We start from the raw sequence: 6,552 nt of genomic DNA, 5'->3' as shown, positions 1-6,552 counted from the left end.
TTAATAATAACTAGGTATGTACTTCATGTGTCTGTCAAACAGAAGTCAGATATAACATAGCTAAGCTTTTACAATATATATTTTCTTCTGAGCACACACTCTGAGACCTATTCAGAATGAGTCTGCAACCCCCTTTTGGCTCGCTACCCACCAGTTGACAAAGCATGACCTAAAAGATTTGCAGTTTTGTACACTTGATCCATTGTATTGTTACTCAGCTGTATATCATAGTAATAAACTTACAACCCAGGACAGAGCAATTATGTAAGTGTAGATTTAATTTCTTTATGAGTTGATAAGATAAGATGATGCATCTTCTATGGGTTTGAGAACAGATAAAGTCTGGGGTCATCTGCCTCTGCCTTAGTCAGATTTGCTTCAGATCAGGTGATGTGAGGTACTCCTTACTAAGAGTAAACAGATCATATGAGAGAAGGTTAAGAGAGCAGAAAAACTGTGAATCAGTGATCAGGCACTCGGAGACTTTCTAAATCCTCTATAATGCTGCTGCTCTGCCTTGCTGTCCTCTGCCTCACTGGCAGCTCTCCCTGCGCTGCTGCCCCACCACGGGACACTACAGGATCTGGGTCCACCAGAAACAAGCTGCTGCTCATCTCCTTCGACGGTTTCCGCTGGGACTATGACCGAGACGTTGACACCCCTAACCTGGATGGGATGGCCCAGGATGGGGTGAAGGCACAATACGTCACACCAGCATTCCTTACCATCACGAGCCCTGCACACTTTACCCTGCTCACAGGTATTCTGAAAACATCTTTTAACTATAACCTAGTTGACAGTATTTACAGAAAAGGTTATGGATACACTGGTGATGAACAGTGCAAAAAGGAAATTCGTCAGTTTTAAATGTTAAAACATTTTGTGTTTCCATAAATATTTGAGGACATAGATGCCGTCTCTGTTTAAACTACTTTAGACATGGAGAGATGATAGAAGTAAGTAAGTAGTGAATTCTTCGTTTAGAATAAAGTTAAGAATAAATGGAAGGTTATGTGCAACTTAGACTTCATTGAAATTAACAGAAAATGCGTTACAGTGCCAGACAGATTTGTGGAAGTCATATTTAGGAGGGACAGTCCAAAAACAAAATAAAAATCACCACTACTCTAAAATGGTCATAGTCTCTGTAACGTCACCCATAGGTTTCTGATGAGCCGTTGTGAAGCTCAGTGTGGTCACTAAGCCACTGGGGATGGCCACTGAAACCAGCTGCCTGTGACAGCACTCACCTGTCAATCAAAGCAGCAACTCCCTTAATTATAAAGAATTTTAAGCCTTGGTATAATTTAATCATGTGAGTTATTTAAAATTCACACCTCCCCTGCAGTTTAATAGAAAAACAGAAAATAGCTATAGAGACCAAGAATTTTTTTGTACCAGGCTTTAAACATATTTATTGCTGCAATGAAATTTTAAAACGGAGGTTTTTGGAGATTGACTTTCTTTTGGAGCCAGCATCAATGGCCATTTCAGGAAGTGCAGTTTATGCACTTAATTTTTCAGCTACAAAAGATGAAGCCACTTTGACCACTTTTAAGGACCAGTGTGTAGGATTTACTGACAACTAGCAGTAAAGTTTCAGATTGCAACTAAATAACTAACACGTCTGTATTTGACGGCCTGGGAATTAGAACGGGCTGTGAAGTGTGTAGGAGAAACTGCGGCTAAAAATGCTAAAGGACCTATCTAGAGTCAGTGTTTGGTTTGTCTTTTCTGGGTGGACTCTATGGAAGGCAACCCACTCAAAACGTCTCATTCTAAGGTAACAAAAACACAACAATTCCTGTATTCAGGTGATTATACACTTATGAAAACATACGTATGAATATTATATACCACTTCTGACAATAGATCATCCTAAGCACTTCAATGACATTTTGAAAATACTACAAAATGAAGAACAACTTGAGGTATAGATGAAGATAAATACAGAAACATTAGACCTTGGGCCTATTGGAAAGTACATTCTTCCACTGACCAACCACAGTCACTCCTCTAAAAGTCTAAAGAGTCTAAAGCCACACTGGTAGCTTTCTGAGGCTGACAACAGTGCTTTGAGCTAAATGCTAATGTCAACATGATACCAAGTTTACCATCTCCACCATCATGTTATAAAAAATGTCTCAGTACGAAACAAGTAGTGGTGAGGTTAATGAGAGGGTCATTCATTTTGTAGTTATTTTCTATGTATTGGACAATGTCAAATTTTGATCTTAGATGGTTCTTGATGAAAGGTCATGGGATCACCAAATTACAGTGCATCCTGACAGGAACATGAATATATGTACCAAATTTCATGTCGATATATCCAATAGTCAAAACATTTCACCTATCATTTTGCCATTTTCCCTATTACTTGCTGGTGGTGCTAAATGATTTAACTGATGTATCTCTGATCAAAGTATTTTGGATACATCATCTTGATTGTCTATACAACATCTTGTACCAATCTAGCTGGTAGTTTCGTATTCTACTGAATTATTTAAGACTTCTACCTCCTCATGGTGCTTCATAAGACGTCAAAGGATCAGACCAAAGTCTATAGGATCTATCCTCCTAAGACCATGAATATCTCTCCATGGTAGTCCAGCCCATGTTTGTCAAGATTTTTGAGTCTGGATCAAACTGACCAACCTTCCCATTCCTTCAGCCACTTCACTATGGCTAAAAGTAATGTAGTTCTGAACATACACATGCTTAATTAGTTGTCACCCAATTCACATCTGTTCTCTAGACTTGATCTTCTTTAATATTTTTTTATCTATATTTCCTATTTTTCATCAGGACGTTACATCGAGAATCACGGAGTAATCCACAACATGTGGTTCAACACTACCACCCAGGAGAAGAAGCAGTACTACATGACTCAGTTTGTTGATTCCTACTGGGGACAATGGCAGTTTACCCATCTGGATAACAGCCCAGAGACAGGTTCTTTAGATCTATCTGTTTTTAAAACTGTTAACTACCTCAAAGATGCATTTGTGGTTGTTGTATCTACAGTATTTAATACTCCTTTCTTTGTGTAAAAATTTTTTCCAGGGTCTAAAAGCAGGCTCTCTGCATTTCCCTGGCACAGCAGCCACATACAAAGGAGAGATTGTGAGGGTTAGGCAAGTGGAACCACGTTTCTATGATCACTCTAATGAGACAGATTGGAGGCTGAACATCGACAAGGTGATTGGAGAGTGGTTCCACCAACAGGACCTGAACTTCGTCTCATTGTACTTTGGAGAACCTGATTTGACAGGGCACAAATATGGCCCAGATTCCCCAGAACGTAGAGAGATGGTCCGGCAAGTGGACCGCACTGTGGGCTACATCCGGGACAAGATCCAAGACCATGGCCTTACTGACCGGCTTAATATTATCATCACTGCCGACCACGGGATGACTACAGTTCTTCGGGATGGACTAGTTGAGGAGATCGTCCTCTCAAAGATTCCTGACTTCAGCTTCAGGGATATAAAGTTCCAACTGTTGGATTATGGTCCTGTTGGGATGCTGCTTCCTAAAGAGGGGATGCTGGAGAAGGTCTACCAGGCTCTGAAGGGAAGCCATCCTCATCTTCATGTGTATAAAAAGGAGGAAATGCCAGTTAGACTGCACTACAGTAACCATCCTCGACTCCAGCCCATCATCTTGATCGCTGACCCTGGATACATTGTCAATGGGGTGAGGGAGTGTACAATTCGCTACCTGTAGCCTATATCCAGTGGGGTCAGAGTTCAAAGAATGTATTTGAGTTTTGCAGCAGTTTTCAAACGTGTGTTCCAAAATCTTCTTAAAACCTTTACAGTATGTGCAGGATTTGAAAGTGATCTACTTTGTGGTAGTATTGAGAATGAATATGCACACCTCTTTCTTCCAGTTTATGCATTTATGTACTACTGAAATGTCTGATTTCTGTGTTCACATACTGTAGTTCTTACCTGTAAACTTCAACAAAGGAGACCATGGCTTTGATAACGAAGACATGGACATGAAAGCCTTCTTCAGGGTGGTGGGGCCGGACTTCCAGAAAAACCTGATTGTAGATCCGTTTGACCTAGTTGACGTATATCCACTGATGTGCCATCTCCTTGGGATAAACCCAGAGATCAATGATGGACACCTGGACAATACCAAGCACATGCTGGTTCCCAGGGAAAACACAGGAGGAGACAATAAGAGTAAGTATCTAATAGGTGAACTGCAGCTAAAATGTGATTTAACCCATTACCAATACATAGCTGTGAGCCCTTTTTGGGATGCACAGAACATCTAGTTAAGAAAAGTAGGGATTTTGTGCAGATAATTCAGAATGTAAAAGTTTTCCCCTAACAGAAACTGGGAACACAGACTTTGAAGAGGCGTCAAGGTGAAACTGTATGGAGAAACTACCATAATCAGAAATAAATGACTAAATAAATAAATAAATAAATAAGACATGAAATGCATTGCAAAGTAATATTAAAAAATAAATTAAGCATTAATCAATGTATAAAATGTGACAAAATGTATGTATATAAATATTTGTAATGTATGTATGTAAATATTTCATTGCTTCAGTATTTTATTTACCTTTATATTAATCAATTAATTAAACTAATTGCTGCTAAGTCTAGCTAATAGGATGGCTGGCTGCACATAAACCGGGATGGGTTTATCATTATAATTGAATTAAATTTTTTCTTTTTATTTGGTTATTTTATATTGGTTTTAGATTTATATTGATTTGTTTGTTTGTCCTTATTTTATACATTTTTCCCATCCTCCTTTGTCCTTGCTCTCTTTGGTTTACCCTGCTTTGGGTTGCCACCAGACCAGCAGAAGGTAATTTTTCTTGACACAGATTAAAATACCAAAAAGCCAAAAGAAAAGCATTACAGTAATATTACATAAGTTGCTAACAAAAAAATATACCCCATGTTTAGCGTGCATAGAGAAAATAAAACAAAACTCACTTGGAAGAAAACATGAATGCTTTTAGTCCTTTTAAAACATTGGGTAGTGTTGTGGTGCATTTCCCCTGAAATGAGTACTACTCATTAACAACAAACACAATGCAAAAAATAATTCAAAAATGTTTCCCCTGTTCTTAAAGGGCTAGTGTGAACAACTTAGTGTAGATTAATAAAAAGTTGTTGTTTTTTTAGGGTCATTTCGGTGGATTTGTGAAACTGTATAAAAATGTATAGACTATTTTACAGCAACCGATTGTGTATGGGAAAAATACTTTCTGGGCCAGTGTGCTTCTCATGATGCTACCATAAATTGCAAGGACAGACAAAATTTCCCCACATATACCCCACCTGTTATCATGTTATTATTATTTACATTGGTCAAATGATGACAACTGAGCCATCTCCATGATAGCTCAACCAACAGTGTCATTTAATGATCTAGACTGTGAGATGCTGTTGAAAGCTCCAGAAAAGCCAATAGGTTTTTGTTGTGATGATTTGACATAAAAATATCACTCTCGTTGTTATAGTTACATACAGTATTGTAGCAGTAGAGTTCAACCATTATGAACACTTTGACCAAGTGTATCTAATCTAATCTATCTAGTCTCTATAAAACCTAAGCTAAGCTTCACAAAGGTAACATTTATTGCTTCTGATTTCAACCCTTACATTACAGTCTGTAATACATTATCTAACCGCTGTAAAGCCATATCTTTAGTATGTAAAAAGTTACTGTTGTTTCTAAGATCACTGCACTATGAATGTTGTTTTTCGTCTGTTATCTGCTGTCTAATCCTGTTGTTTGCTTGATTTTTCTCTGTTTGCAGATCCACAGAAGAATAATCGAATGGATGTGCTGATTGGCTTGTCAGTAGTGATTGGATTTCTTGTACTTGTGTTCATCATTACTACATCCTACAACATTTTGAAAAGGAACAGGACATAATGAAAATTGACATTTATTTAAAATTTGAGGAATTAAAATCTGAATTTTAGTTTTCATTCTTACCATTTCCTATTCATTACACATGATAATTCTTACTTGGTATCCTTGAAGTGGTAATAAACTATATTTAGCAAAATAAATAATAGTTAAGGGAATTTTTTGCCTACTCATTTTCTTCTGCATGCTCCCTCTATCCTTGTCTAATGGCCAGAGATCAATGTAACACTTTAACAAGGTAATAGTGAATTGCATGCTAACTAAGTACATTTACCTTAAGAATTATGTAAAAGGTGAAAACAACATATGTCATATATAAGGATGCGTAAAGCACAAAAAATCCTTCACAGTGACCATCAGAACCTTCCCCAATCATCATCCCCAAGCCATGGGTGGTCTTATTTCGAGCAAATGAGAGTCCACCACCAGAATTTATCACAATTCTATATGAACATTTGCACATTTAGAACATTTTTGATGACTACATTAATATTTGAATTCACATTTAAAGGAATAGACTGTGATTCCCTGAGAGGCTGCCACTGCACTTTTATTTGGTCAGCTGCTTACTGTTTACTGACTTTAAACACACCTATCACGTAGAATTATGCATTTTGCAGTGGTAGCGAACAGGATAGT

The 6,552-nt window shown here is 37.7% G+C and overlaps 1 pseudogene; it reads left to right on the top strand.

Moving 5' to 3' along the window:
- The first annotated feature begins 399 nt into the window (after nt 1–399).
- Nucleotides 400–5,916, top strand: LOC118334275 (annotated as a pseudogene).
- Nucleotides 5,917–6,552: the final 636 nt, after the last annotated feature.

The sequence above is a fragment of the Morone saxatilis genome, unplaced genomic scaffold, assembly GCF_004916995.1.
Source record: "Morone saxatilis isolate NCDOM2014 unplaced genomic scaffold, NCSU_SB_2.0 Contig1, whole genome shotgun sequence".
Lineage (NCBI taxonomy): Eukaryota > Metazoa > Chordata > Actinopteri > Moronidae > Morone > Morone saxatilis.
The sequence above is the reverse complement of the archived record's forward strand: the minus strand, read 5'-3'. Positions and strand labels throughout refer to the sequence as shown.